This window comes from Schistocerca americana, chromosome 3, assembly GCF_021461395.2.
Source record: "Schistocerca americana isolate TAMUIC-IGC-003095 chromosome 3, iqSchAmer2.1, whole genome shotgun sequence".
Lineage (NCBI taxonomy): Eukaryota > Metazoa > Arthropoda > Insecta > Orthoptera > Acrididae > Schistocerca > Schistocerca americana.
This window is the reverse complement of record NC_060121.1, coordinates 507,212,797-507,227,023: the sequence shown is the minus strand read 5'-3', so window position 1 is coordinate 507,227,023 and position 14,227 is coordinate 507,212,797. Positions and strand designations below refer to the sequence as shown.

The 14,227-nt window shown below is 42.2% G+C and overlaps 1 protein-coding gene across 1 annotated transcript in view; it reads right to left on the bottom strand.

The window, feature by feature from the left end:
* The window catches only part of LOC124605594 (cyclin-dependent kinase 14), a 719,551-nt gene extending 707,569 nt beyond the window's left edge, over nucleotides 1-11,982 (bottom strand). The window contains exon 1 of the mRNA XM_047137382.1: nucleotides 11,895-11,982. The gene's annotated coding sequence lies outside the window, so the exon portion shown is untranslated. The remainder of the gene's footprint in view (nucleotides 1-11,894) is intronic.
* Nucleotides 11,983-14,227: the final 2,245 nt, after the last annotated feature.

Sequence of the window (14,227 nt, the reverse complement as noted above, 5' to 3'; positions counted from 1 at the left end):
AATGCGCGGGTGCATACAGAGCAAGCTGTGGCTACTCTGTTCGGTCGATGGGAATGGGAAGTACTGTACCATCCACCATACTCTCCAGACTTAAGTCCTTGTGACTTTGATTTGATTCCGAAGAAGAAGGAACCACTTCGTGGAATTCGCTTCAGAGCATTTACAGAGATTCGACAGGCAGTAGACCGCTCCATTCGCAACATCAACAGAACAGGCTCTGCTAACGGTATACTACGCGTTCCACAACGCTGGTGACTACTTCGAAGGACAGTAACATGTGCAAGCATGTAACACTTTTGTATCGGTTGTGAATAAATAGTTGCCACTATCTAAGTTCCAACCCTCTTATATTGGATGTTACCAAATTTCTCAGTTTAAGAGATCTTTTCCTTGCTATTGCCAGTCAGTATTTTATATGCTCCCTACGTCAGCCATCATCATAGACTTTGCTGCAGAAATAGCAAAAATATACAATTGCTATCAGTGTCTGATTCCCGAATATAATTTTATCAACATCATCTGATATAATTAGACAACATTCAATTACCCTTATATTAGTTTTGTTAACGTTCATCTTATAAGATTTCGAGACGGACATTACACTCAGCTTGTTTTCCAAGTTCTTTGGCTTGTTTTGGCAGAATTACAGCGTCATTCTTAAACCTCAGAGGCCCTATTCCATCCCCCTAAATTTTAATTAATTAGGATAACAGAATGTAGTCGTATTAAATCAGGTGATGCTAGGGGAATTAGATGAGGAAATGAGACAAATAGCTACTTCGGCAGCAAAATAACTGACGACGGCCGAAGTAGAGGTGACATAAAATGTAGTCTGGCAATGGCACGAAAACAACTTCTGAAGAAGATAAATTTGTTAACATTGAATGTAGATTTAAGTGTCAAAAAGTCTTTTTGGAAAGTATTTGTGTGGAGTGTAGCTATATATAGGAGTGAAACATGGACGATAAACAGTTCAGATCAAAAGAAAATAGCATCTTTAGAAACTTGCTGCTACCGAAGAATGCTTAAGATTAGATGGGTAGATCACGTAACTAATGAGGAAGTACTGAATAGAATTGAGGAGAAAATAAATTTGTGGCACAACTTGACCAAAAGAAGGGATCGGTTGATAGGAAACATTCTGAAACATCAAGGGATCACCAGTATAGTAGTGGTGTAAAAATAGTAGGAGAAGACCAAGAGATGAATACAGTAAGCAGATATAGAAATACGAAAGGTCGCACTAGTTATTTGTACAGGAAGAAATTCGCTCAGGATAGAGTAGCATGGAGAACTGTATCCGACCAGTCTTTAGAGTGAAGGCAACAAACACAGACTTTAATCTCCTTTCCAAATTTTTCTTATGTTCTCTTTATTCTTGCTCAGTGTACAGATTTGTCAACACAGGGTTAGGCGACAACCCTGTCTCATTCCATCTTTGACCAGGGCTTCCCTTTCATGTCCTTCGCCTCTCATAACTGCAGCTTTGTTTCCATAAACGCTGTATATAATCTTCTGCTCCCTGTATTTTATTCCTGCTACCTTCAGAATTTCAAAGAGTTTATTCCCGCCAACACTGCCAACAGCTTTCTCTAAATAATAAATGCAATAAACGTAGGTTTGCCTTCCATCAATATTGAGTCGCGTGGTCCTACATTTCTCCAGAAACCAAGACCGTTCCTGCCCGAGGTCGGCTTCTGTCAACTTCTCCATTATTTTGTAAATAATTCGTCTCAGTATTTTGCAACCATGATTGATTAAACTGATAGCTTCGTAGAGCTCACATCTGTCAGCGCCTTCCTTCTTTGGAACTGAAATAATTACATTCTTTGAAGTCTGAGGGTGTTTGGCCTGTCTTATACGTCTTGTGTACAAGGTAGAATAATTTCGGCACGAATGGCTCTTCAAGCATCTCAGTAATTCCGAATGTCTAATCCAGGGTCGTTGTTTTGACTTAACGCCTTTCAATTTTCTGTCAAATTACTCTCCCTGTGTCATGTCTCCCATCTCATGTTCATCTACTTCCTCTCCTATTCCTATAACACTGTCTTCGAGTTCGGTTCCTTTCTATAGCCGTTTATATATTCCTTTCATTTTTCAGTCTTTCCATCTTTGCTTAATTCGGGCCTCCCATTTGAGCTCTTGATATTAATACAGCTACTTTTTTGTCTCCAAAGACCTCTATTTATTTTCCTATAGGCGGCATTTATCTTCTGATTTCACTGAAACTAGTAGAGTTTTGCATTTTTCTGTAGACATTCCTGCTTTACCATTTTTCATTTCCTATCAGTCTCATTTCTAGACCCCTGTATTCAATTTTGTTTGTTTCGTTTGCTGTATTTTTATATTTTCTCCATAATTCTTTTTGCACATAATATTCTCAGCCGCCTTTGCTATTTCATCCCTCAAAGCTATCCATTCGTCTTCTATTGAATGTATTTCCCCTGTTTCAGTAAATTTTGCCTAATGCTTCCTTTGAAACTCCCAAGAACCTCTGGTATTTCAATTTATCCAGTTCCCATCTCTTTAACGACCTACTTTTCTGCAATTCCTTCTGACTTAAAAGGCAAAGTAAGGAAATTTTAAGACATTCAGTTTCAGAGCAGAGCAGTTGTGTTAAATAAATGAGTGTTTGCATAGGTTATCAATTTCCATGATATATCTCTTCATATTACCTGTTGTGCATAACTTTAAGAACTAGGGGACACGATTGCCGTTTGCGTCTTCCGCCAGTACTTGTAGGTCACGAACAGCAGCGTCGATAACAAGCATCGCTCCCAGCTTCTCGGTATCGCACTATCAGTCTCACAGGTACCCAAGACTTACCAGTAAAAGGTAAGAGGATGAGTGCGTCGCAATCTGAACATCCACTAAGCTTTTTCACCTTACGTATTTTCACCTACACCTGACATTTCTAAACATATTTAAGTAGTTGTTTCATTACACCCCTCTCTTTAAACACTTGTCACAAGACTCCTGGCTTAGGCTATCTACACTAACTGAAGAAGTTAGGCCGTATACGAATACGGTGCACGGAGCTCGCAGGCAACTGAAAGCGTTTTCTCGTAAGCGAACATCTACTACCACTGTTAAAACATGACGTGTTATCCAATGCCGATAGGCGCCACCATGTACGTGTATCAGTCTCGCGTCGTCCCCCCTGACTCCAGGGAAATGTGTACGGATACCTACCCAATGGCTACTATTCAGGAAAGTAGTGCTGCGCCCACCACACCCTGCCCCCGTTCCCTAACAATCGTCGACGAGCGATTACTTTTACGGCGCACCATGCTAGCTCCTTTATGTCAGACATTTTACGCGCCAGAAACCACAGGACATCTGAAGATCTTAACGGGCGCTTTTACGACGTCAATTAGCTGGCCGTGCACGAAATCCCGCTTCCGGACGGATACTTGCGACGTTGTGAAGGAACTTCGGCGATACCAAAGACGAAAGATAAATTAACGACGCCTTTGATCTTAAAATAAAGCTGGAACAGATGAACATGTTTGATGTCCATTTCCGTTCCGACGATACAATCTGCTATCATTATCATCTCAGTCATCAGCAGCATCAACTTGGAGGACTGGGTTTTACTGCAGTGTCAAGCTAAAACAATTTCGAAAACACCAACGGACGTGATTACAATGAGTATTTTTAATTTAGTATGAGTGAATCAAAATGCAATGAGAGGTTTATTGATGGTGAAGTTTCAGAAATGTCATATTAAGAAACTTTTTCTTACAAAACGTTAGCTGTATGTTAATTACATTTTAAGCAAGAATTTATTAATGAAATTTGAGAGTAAGGTATATGACGTAAACTCTCAACGAAAATACTGCAGCGCGTAATTATGCGCCTCGAAGGACAAATTAATTCCTGATTAGCAATTTCATTATATTTCTATAGCTTATTTAATTGGTTTTTATGTAATTTCTACCGTAAAGAACGTGCGACTGTGACTGCAGAAAGCTGTGTTGTCAGCTTCTGAAATCCGTACCTCAGGGCTACAGTCAACAATAGTCTGAAAGTTTCCCCTCAGGCTAAAAAACAGTTTATAATCTAAAGCCTTTGCCAGAAGTGATGGACGTATGAAGAAAAGCTGATGATACGCGCACCATTTCTGTCGAGTGTGCACAACGAACGAGACTAATGAAGTATTACCCTAACGCAAATGCTGCTTTTATAAACACAAACTGGTTTTTCAACTGTTTCCTTACTCGTGATCTAAGTGTGGCTGAAACATATACACTGGTAAATAAACGTAACTTAGATATTTGTGTGGAGCGTGGCCATGTGTGAAAATGAAACATAGATAGCGGTTTAGAGTATATTTTTGGAAACGTGTTACAGAGGTCATGGCCCAACTACCGCCCAACACGTGAAGAATTTGAAGAGCATATGACACAAAATCGACCCATTTTTATTTACTTTTTATATATTCATCGTAATCCGTAGTGCATCACTGAGGTTAACTAATACGGACATTATATATTACGGTCGCAAGTTCGAATCCTGCCTCGGGCATGGATGTGTGTGATGTCCTTAGGTTGGTTAGGTTTAAGTAGTTCTTAGTTCTAGGGGACTGATGACCTCAGAAGTTAAGTCCCATAGTGCTCAGAGCCATTTGAACCATTATATACTACCTAACTTTTTTTTCAAATCAAGTTTTTCTTACAGAATTCATACACATATTTGTTCTTATTATTTTTTAAAGTGCCCATCATATTGTGTGTTCTCCTTCCCTTCCGGCGGACGGCCATTGTGGTAACGTGCCACTTACTGGAAACGACGCAGGTGTCACGCACATCCTATCTTGTACGGCACACCCCACTCACGAGAGACGGATTGCAGCGATCCGTCGCACGCGATATCGCCTGCAATCCGTCGCTCTCGTCGACACCCCACACAGAGCCTTTTGCCAAGCAATTTCAATCAGTATTATGAACGTCATTGTGTCGAGAAGTTCTGCTACGGAAAAATAACTGCTATGTTTAGCAGCAGTTGCAGTTAATTTCCGTATCACCACGAATACTTGCAAAACATACATTTAAAATAAACTATAATCAAAATGTATTAAACTTGTTTCGAAACGCTTTTTTTGGGAACTGTAGGTTAATTTATAGAATGTATTACATTTTTTACTGACGCCAAATGGGTTGTGTACATCTTTCCAGTATGCCACTACAATTCGTTTTACGTTTATTAATCCTCAATTCATTTTTTATTCATTAACCTCATAGTTTCACCGCTTGTATTTACACAATTTACTCTGTGTGTTGACAGAGATATTGTCAACGGCAGCATAACTGATTACCGTAACTCTTGTTATAAATTTTATGAAGGAGAGTTAGATTATATGAAATTACATGGGACTTGAGTATAATTGAATAATAGATGTGCAGTGAACATTTTAATTAATGTAATGTGTGTGAATTCCTAAGGGACCAAACTGCTGAGGTCACCGGTCCCTAGACTTCCACACTACTTAAACTAACCTAAACTAACTTATGCGAGGTACAACACACACACCCATGCCTGAGGGAGGACTCGAACCTCCAGTGGGAGGGAACATTTTAATTAAAATAACCTCTTAACATTATAGCAGGTACGCATGTTATTCTGTTTAGGTATAATTATTTAATAAATAACTGAATCATAAGGTAGAGCCCATTGTACCGCGACTGTTACTATGAACTTCCTATCAGCTCTGCCTCTATAGCATGAGCTTAAAAATGCTGACCACTGCAAAATCTGAGTGTGTATTTTGTATTACTTCTTAATATAAATGGCAAACTCCGGCTTCTTCGCCACTTCTCAGAGTAGTTGGTGGTCCCTGGATAACTATAAATCCTAACAAAAATTTCTTACTGAACGTAGACAAAGTAAACCAAACAGAACCGCCCAACCTCGCTGAACGTAGAGAAAGTTATTAATATATTTCTGCAATTTTGCTGCTAGATTTGGGCTGGCGACGGTACTTAGTTATCTGCCACATACTATTACTGTTGTCTTAGGAATCTAGGTTCAAATCCCGTTATTTGTTTAGTCTCTCTTTTAATACTATGCCATGTCGGGAAATGAAATTTCCAGTTCGGTTACTTTAATTCTTTACACTCACGACAACGGTCAATTAATCCTGAAAAAGAATGACGTTTCTTACGTTGAAACAGCAGTGAGTGCTACGTGCTACTACACTGAAGTAAATTACATTGCCTATTACCGAACTTAATTATAATTTTACTATTAAGTTGATTGAATCGCTTTATGAATACTTTCGATGCCACTGGGCAGAAATCGCCAGCTTTCCGCACTGCAAAGCTCACTACCGTGAGTAATCAAGTCTCATGTTGGTCAATGTTGGTGCAAGACTTATGGAGGGTTGCGCAAAGGTACTGCGGAAACTAACCGACCATAGCCCCTGAGATGCTCCACAAAATGTCAAGGAGCGGTTGGAGACGCAAAGATCTCTGTGTAAGGCGTGATGGTGCACTCACAGATCTGCTGGCTACCTAGTTTTAGCATGGAAATACTGAAATGTACAGGATTGTCAGAAACAGTCTGTAAGGATGTTGCATGGGAGGTTGTGCTAAGAAATAAATTCTTAGAAAATAATTCGATATGTTGCGCCCTTACCGAGTTATGAAGCACTGAAGGCAACCGATCACGCCGTTGCGCGCGCAAATTCAAACACTTGCACGCGCTAAAATGTGGTAATACACAGACATCTGTGGACCTCTGAGTTATCACTTGTTGAAACACTCACCAGTTAAAATGTGCCTTTTTCGGAAGCGTTAAATTTAAGCTAAGTGAGCAAAATTTACGTTTGTTTGGTCTGAGGAAACAAAACGAAGAACACGTTTGGTGACACCGCCTCTGGCAGACTGAATTTGCGCGCGCGACGACCTGATTGGCTAACTTCAACGATAAATAGTTTGGACACGCCGCAACGTCTCGATTTTTTTCCTTAACAATTATTTCTCAGAACAACTTTCCCAACAACACCCTTACAAGCTTTCCACACTATCTCTGAGCACCATCTATTAGGGGCAGTCAAATGGAAACGAAACAGATGTAAAAAAGTAAGTAAACTGTTTATTTTTTCGGAAGTTCGCCAGAACTGTTAATACATTTATCCCAATGTGAGACATGCCGGTGAATGCCTTCATCGAAAAAATGTTTGCGGTTGCATATCAAACCATGATCGTATCCACGCGTGCACCGCTTCGCCCGAAGCAAATCTTTGGCTACAAATGTCGTTCTTCAGAGTTCCAAAAAATACGAAAATCCCACGCATTGAGCGACATCGGGACTGTATGGAGGATGTCTTAACGGCTTCCCAGCGAAACTTCTGCAGCGTAGTCGAAACTAGGTGCCCCTAAAATAACCGCCCACTTATTGCCAAAGTTTATACGAGTACGTCACAGAAGTTCCAATGGGAAGCCCCTATACACCCTCCACACAGTCCCGATCTCTCCACATGCTATTTCCGTATTTTTGGAATCCCGAAGTAAGATATTCGTGGCGGTCGATTTGCTTCAGATGAAGAGGTATACACCTGGGTGCAAAATTGCTTCCGCGAACCTTTTTCCATGAAGGCACTGAACGTCTCACGGTGGTATAAATTTATTAACAGTTATGACAATCACTTTTGAAATAATAAACAGTCCTAAAGACTGGAAAGTAGCACAGATCACACCAATATTCAAGAAAGGAAATAGGCATAACCCATTGAATTACAGACCCGTATCACTGACCTCAATTTGCAGTAGGATTCTGGAGCATATTCTGTACCCGAACATTATGAATCACCTTGAAGATAATGACTTATTGATACATTCAGAAAATATCGTTCTTGTTCAATACAGCTAGTTCTTTATTACCATGAAGTAATGAGTGCTATTTACAAGAGATCTCAGATCGATTCTATATTCCTAGAGTTACAGAAGGCTTTTGATACCGTTCCTCACAAGCGACTATTAGTCAAATTGCGTGCATGTGGAGTATCATCTTCCGTTGTGTGACTGGATTTGTGATTTCCTCTCAGAGAAGTCACAGTTCGTAGTGATAAAAGGTAAATCATCGAGGAGAACAGTGGTGATATCTGGCGTTTCGCAAGGTAGTGTCATAGGCCCTCTGCTGTTCCTGATTTACATAAATGATCTTGGTGATAATCTGAGCAGCCCGCTTAGATTGTTTGCAGATGATGCTGTTCAAATGGTTCTGAGCACTATGGGACTTAACTTCTGAGGTCATCAGTACCCTAGAACTTAGAATTACTTAAACCTAACTAACCTAAGGACATCACACACATCCATGCCCGAGGCAGGATTCGAACCTGCGACCGTAGCAGTCACGTGGTGCCAGACTGTAGCGCCTAGAACCGCTCGGTCACCCCGGCCGGCAGATGACGCTGTAATTTACCGTCTAGCAAAATCATCTGACGATCAATTCCAATTACAAAATGATCTGGAGAGAATTTCTATATGGTGCGAAAAGTGGAAATTGGCACTAAACAAAGAAAAGTGCGAGGTCATCCACGTGGGTACTAAAAGAAATCCGATAAATTTTGGTTACACGATAAATCGCACAGATCTAGGGGCTGTCAAGTCAACTAAATACCTAGGAGTTACAATTACGAGCAACTTAAATTGGAAAGACCACATAGGTAATAATTGTGGGGAAGGCGCAACAAAGACTGCGCTTTGTTGGCAGAACACTTAGAAGATGCGACAAACCCACTAAAGAGACAGCCTACATTACGCTTGTCCATCCGCTGCTGGATTGACGGAGGACATCGAAAAAGTGCAAAGACGGCAGCTCGTTTCGTGTTATCGCGCAATAGGGGTGAGCGTAGTGTCACTGATATGGTACGGCGAGATCTATTTACGAAATTTGAATCACCAACTTTCTCTTCCGAATGCGAAAATATTTTGTTGACAACCACCTGCGTAGGGAGAAATGATCATCATAATAAAGTAAGAGAAATCACAGCTCGAACGGAAAGATTTAAGTGTTCCTTTTTCCCACGCGCCATTAGAGTGGAATGGTAGAGTAGTAGCATGGAAATGGTTCGATAAACCCTCTGTCAGGCATTAAGTGTGAATTGCAGAGTAACCATGTAGATGTACTTACTTTTTTCCGTTTGTTTCGTTTTCATTTCACTGCCCCATGCACAAAGTGGGGACTAAAGTCATGGGATAGCGACAAGCACGTATACAGATTGCGGTAGTATCGTGTCCACAAGACATACAAGGATAGTGCATTGGCAGAGCTGTCATTTGTACTCAGATGATTTATTCGAAAACGTTTCCGACGTGATGCGCTCGCAGGATGGGAGTTAACAGACTCTGAATGCGGGATCGTAGCTGGTGCTAGTCGCATGGAACTTTCCATTTCGTGAATCGTCAGGGAATTCGGCATTCCGAGATCCAAAGTGTAAAGAGTGTGCCGAGGATAGGAAATTTCAGGCTTTATTTCTCATCACGGAGAACGAAATAGTCGATGGCCTTCACTTAACGACCGAGGACAGCGGCGTTCGCGTAGAGTTATCACTACTAACAGACAAGCAACACTGAATGAAATAACACAGAAACCAATGTTGGACGTACGACGAACGTATCCGTTAGGACAGAGCGGCGTAATGCGGCATTAATGGACTATAGCAGAAGACGAACGACTGAAGTGCCTTTACTAACAGCAAGACATCGCCTGCAGCGCCTCTCCTGGGCTCGCGACCAAATCGGATGGACCCTAGACACTGAAAACTGTGGCCTTGTCAGACGAGTCGCGATTTCAGTTGGTAAGAGCTGACGGTAGGGTTCGAATGTGTGGCGCAGCCCCCATGAAGCCATCGATCCAAGTTGTCAGTAAGACACTGTGCATGCTCCTTTGACTCCATTATGGTGTGGAATGGACTGGGTTCTGCGGTCAGTGTAAAATGATCACTGACAAAAGGTTACGTTCAAATACTTGGTGACCATTTGTAGCCACTCATGGACTTCTACCATCTGGTGAGCAAGAAGTATGAGACAGGCGAAATACCCTCAGACTTAAAGAAGAATATAATAATTCCAATCCCAAAGAAAGCAGGTGACAGATGTGAAAATTACCGAACTATCAGTTTAATAAGCCACTGCTGCAAAATACTAACACGAATTCTTTACAGACGAATGGAAAAACTGGCTGAAGCCGACCTCGGGGAAGATTAGTTTGCTTTCAGTAGAAATGTTGGAACACGTGAGGCAATACTGACCCTACGACTTATCTTAGAAGAAAGATTAAGGAAAGGCAAACCTACGTTTCTAGCATTTGTAGACTTAGAGAAAGCTTTTGACAATGTTGACTGGAATACTCTCTTTCAAATTCTGAAGGTGGCAGGGGTAAAATACAGGGAGCGAAAGGCAATTTACAATTCGTACAGAAAGCAGATGGCAGTTATAAGAGTCGAGGAGCATGAAAGGGAAGCAGAGGTTGGGAAGGGTGTGAGACAGGGTTGTAGCCTCTCCGCGATGTTATTCAATCTGTATATTGAGCAAGCAATAAAGGAAACAAAAGAAAAATTCGGAGTACGTATTAAAATCCATGGGGAAGAAATAAAAACTTTGAGGTACGCCGATGATATTGTAATTCTGACAGAGACAGCAAAGGAGTTGGAAGAGCAGTTGAACGGAATGGACCGTGTCTGAAAGGAGGATATAAGATGAACATCAACAAAAGCAAAACGAGGATAATGGAATGTAGTCGAATTAAATCGGGTGATGCTGAGGGTATTAGATTAGGAAATGAGACGCTTAAAGTAGTAAATGAGTTTTGCTATTTGGGGAGCAAAATAACTGATGATGGTCGAAGTAGAGACGATATAAAATGTAGACTGGCAATTGCAAGGAAAGCGTTTCTGAAGAAGAGAAATTTGTTAACATCGAGTATACATTTAAGTGTCAGGAAGTCGTTTCTGAAAGTATTTAAATGGAGTGTGGCCATGTACGGAAGTGAAACGTGGACGATAAATAGTTTGGACAAGAAGGGAATAGAAGCTTTCGAAATGTGGTGCTACAGAAGAATGCTGAAGATTAGATGGGTAGACCACATAACCAATGAGGAGGTATTGGATAGAATTGGAGAGAAGAGACTAGAAGAAGGGATCGGTTGGTAGGACATGTTCTGAGGCATCAAGGGATCACCAATCTAGTATTGGAGAGCAGCGTGGAGGGTAAAAATCGCGGAGGGAGACCAAGAGATGAATACACTAAACAGATTCAGAAGGATGTAGGTTGCATTAAGTACTGGGAGATGAAGAATCTTGCACAGGATGGAGTAGCATGGAGAGCTGTATCAAACCAGTCTCTGGACTGAAGACTACAACAACAACAATGGACTTCATGTTTGATGGATGATAATGCGTCTTGTCACTGGGACCCAACTGCTAGCGATAGTTTGAAGACCACTCTACATTCGCCGAGCGAATGAATTGGTTACCCACATCACCCGACATGAATCCTATCCATTACTTATGGGATATAATCGAGAGGTCAGTGTGTCTGCACAACATCCTGCACCGGCAGATCTTCGCAGTTATGGACGGATGTAGACGCAGCATGGCCCAATATTTCTGCCCGGGACTTACAACCACTTGCTGAGTCCTTGCCACACCGAGTTGCTGCACTACGCCGCGCAGAAGGCGGTCCGAGGTATCCCATTATTTCTCTCACCTCAGTGTACAATTTATAGTTTGACCTAGGGGTAGGGCTAATTCATGCACACACTGTATCGCTCGTTTCGTGAAAACTTAGGTGATCTTCGAACGCCATCATACGCGTAAATTCTCGTGCCAAGCATCGCAGGTGTGCCACCCTGTTCACCTGGATCCTTGGGTAGCTATCTGGTCGACTCACCTGGACAATGAATACGCAAAGTTGCCGCTGCGGTACGTTTCTGGACGAAGATAGAGACAGAAAGACGACGGCGGCGGCACGAAGCAGGGCCCGCCTCGCCGCATGCAGATAGGCGCACGGTTCGCGTGCGGCGCTGCGGCAGCGTGCCCCCGGGGCCGTATAATCGCGGGCACGTAGGTCGCAGCCGCCGCGCCGCGCCGCGCCGGTCCGGGGTGTGAGTCACGGCGCCGACACTGCCATATACAGCCTGCCGGACAGACCGCTCCGCACCACGTGACTCAGCCTGCGCTGCCGCAACGGCAGCCGCTGCTGCACCACTTCCACAGCAGCTGTCAGCTCCGCACGTTTAAATGCTCCCGGATAAGCAAGGGTGTGTGCATACAAGCGCCCACGTACAGGGCATCCATTAACACTTTCAGACTCGAAATATTAAAAACCAGACTTTTTGGATTTTCTTTCCTTTAATTAGATTACTAGTGAACCCGGCAATGCTTCGCAATTGCTAAATATGTTGACAGATATTGGATATACGTCCTAATCTCCTCCCCCCTCTAATTAGCCCTCTCCTTATCCCCGTTTTCCAATTGTCCAGCTCCTCCTTGTCCTCCCTAACTGTGTCTGTCACCTTCTCCCTGCACATCTCCTATCCCACACTCTTTCCGTCCATCTCCTCCTCCCTCATCTCTCTGCCCATTTCCTTCTTTCTCTTCCTTATACTTACTTCCTCCCCCCAACTCTGTCGATCTCCTTCTCCCCCCTCTCTCTCATCTTATTTATTGTTATTGCAAATGGAAGCTTGATCGAGAATAGAAGCCAAAATGAATGGGTAAATTTATTGGAGGTTATGGGACAGACCTTTCCAGCTGCTTCGTCTGTGCGGATAGTAGCTTTAATGACAGTATTTCGCTTGGTTTTAATCTACGGACAGGTAGGATTACCAAGTTAACCATGAACACAACTTTCTGCCGGCCGATGTGGCCGAGCGGTTCTAGGCGCTTCATTCTGGAACCGCGCGACCGCTACGGTCGTAGGTTTGAATCCTGCCTCGGGCATGGATGTGCGTGATGTCCTTAGGTTAGTTAGGTTTAAGTAGTTCTAAGTTCTAGGGGACTGATGACCCCAGATGTTAAGTTCCATAGTGCTCAGAGCCATTTGAACCAATTTGAACACAGCTTTCCTGTTTACTGTTACAAATGACTGCAGAAAGCAAAACAAAACTGCATATTTTTACAGCACAGCTTAGCATGTTCTTTCTCGCAATCAGTTCCTCAGAAACCGATTTCATAAATAACCGATATTCGACAGCCTCACAGATAGCGTCTTCATCCAAAGAAATGAACTACCGACTGAAATCAGCTGAATTTACAGGTATGCAACGCATCAATATTCAAAGCTTAAGTAGTAGTTGTTATGACAACCTGTGACAGCGGAACTGCCATACCGACCGTCACATTTCTTTCTTTGAAGTTATCTTACAAAAATACCATCCAAATTTCCGACGTACGCGGCGGAGTTTCCAAAAATTTTCTTTGATACAAATCTTGTTCTACAAAATACGAACAGAGTAAAAAAAAAAAGAAAGAAAAAAAAAACAGCCAAATCTGTCGACCCGTCCTCAAGCGATGATCTTTTCATACATGCGGCAACTGATTTTTATTTATATAAAACTGTCATACATTGAGACAGAACAACGTGAAAAACAAGTGTTACATACATTAACTGAAAAAGGGAAGCTACTGCCCACGAATTCTCTTTACTTTTAGCGGAATCGTAAAATGCAGTTTCTTTCTGCAGTTAAAAATACATGCGTAATTAGGCAGGAATTCCTTCGATGTTATGAACAACACAAAGAAACACCAACTTCGCGAAAACTTCACAGCTTGTATCACACAGATCTGGATCTCAACGAAACGGTGAGAAAACCGTTACATCTGTGGCATTTGGTTTTAAAATGTGCGAGACGATGTGGTTTCAACAATGGCATACTGTAATAGATTTTTACCAAAAAATGTAGCATCCGAATAAATGAGCTCAGTCGTTTATTCAGACAAAACGTGGATTCGCACACATTACATCGTCAATATAGATTGTCACATTGATAGTACGAAGAGTAGTGTCAAAGAACTTTTCAGTGTTCAACTGTTGGGCTATGCAGGGTATTGGTGTGTAGAAGAGTAGTACTCGACAGTGCTCCACTTGCAAAACACTGGAATGTACGCCATTAACTTTCCTCCCACCCTAGTTTATCGGCTATTAATACGACGGTGCTGCCGCCATAACCAGGTACTCATGACTAGGCGGTCGAACAACCTCAGACGGGGTGAGGTCTCTCT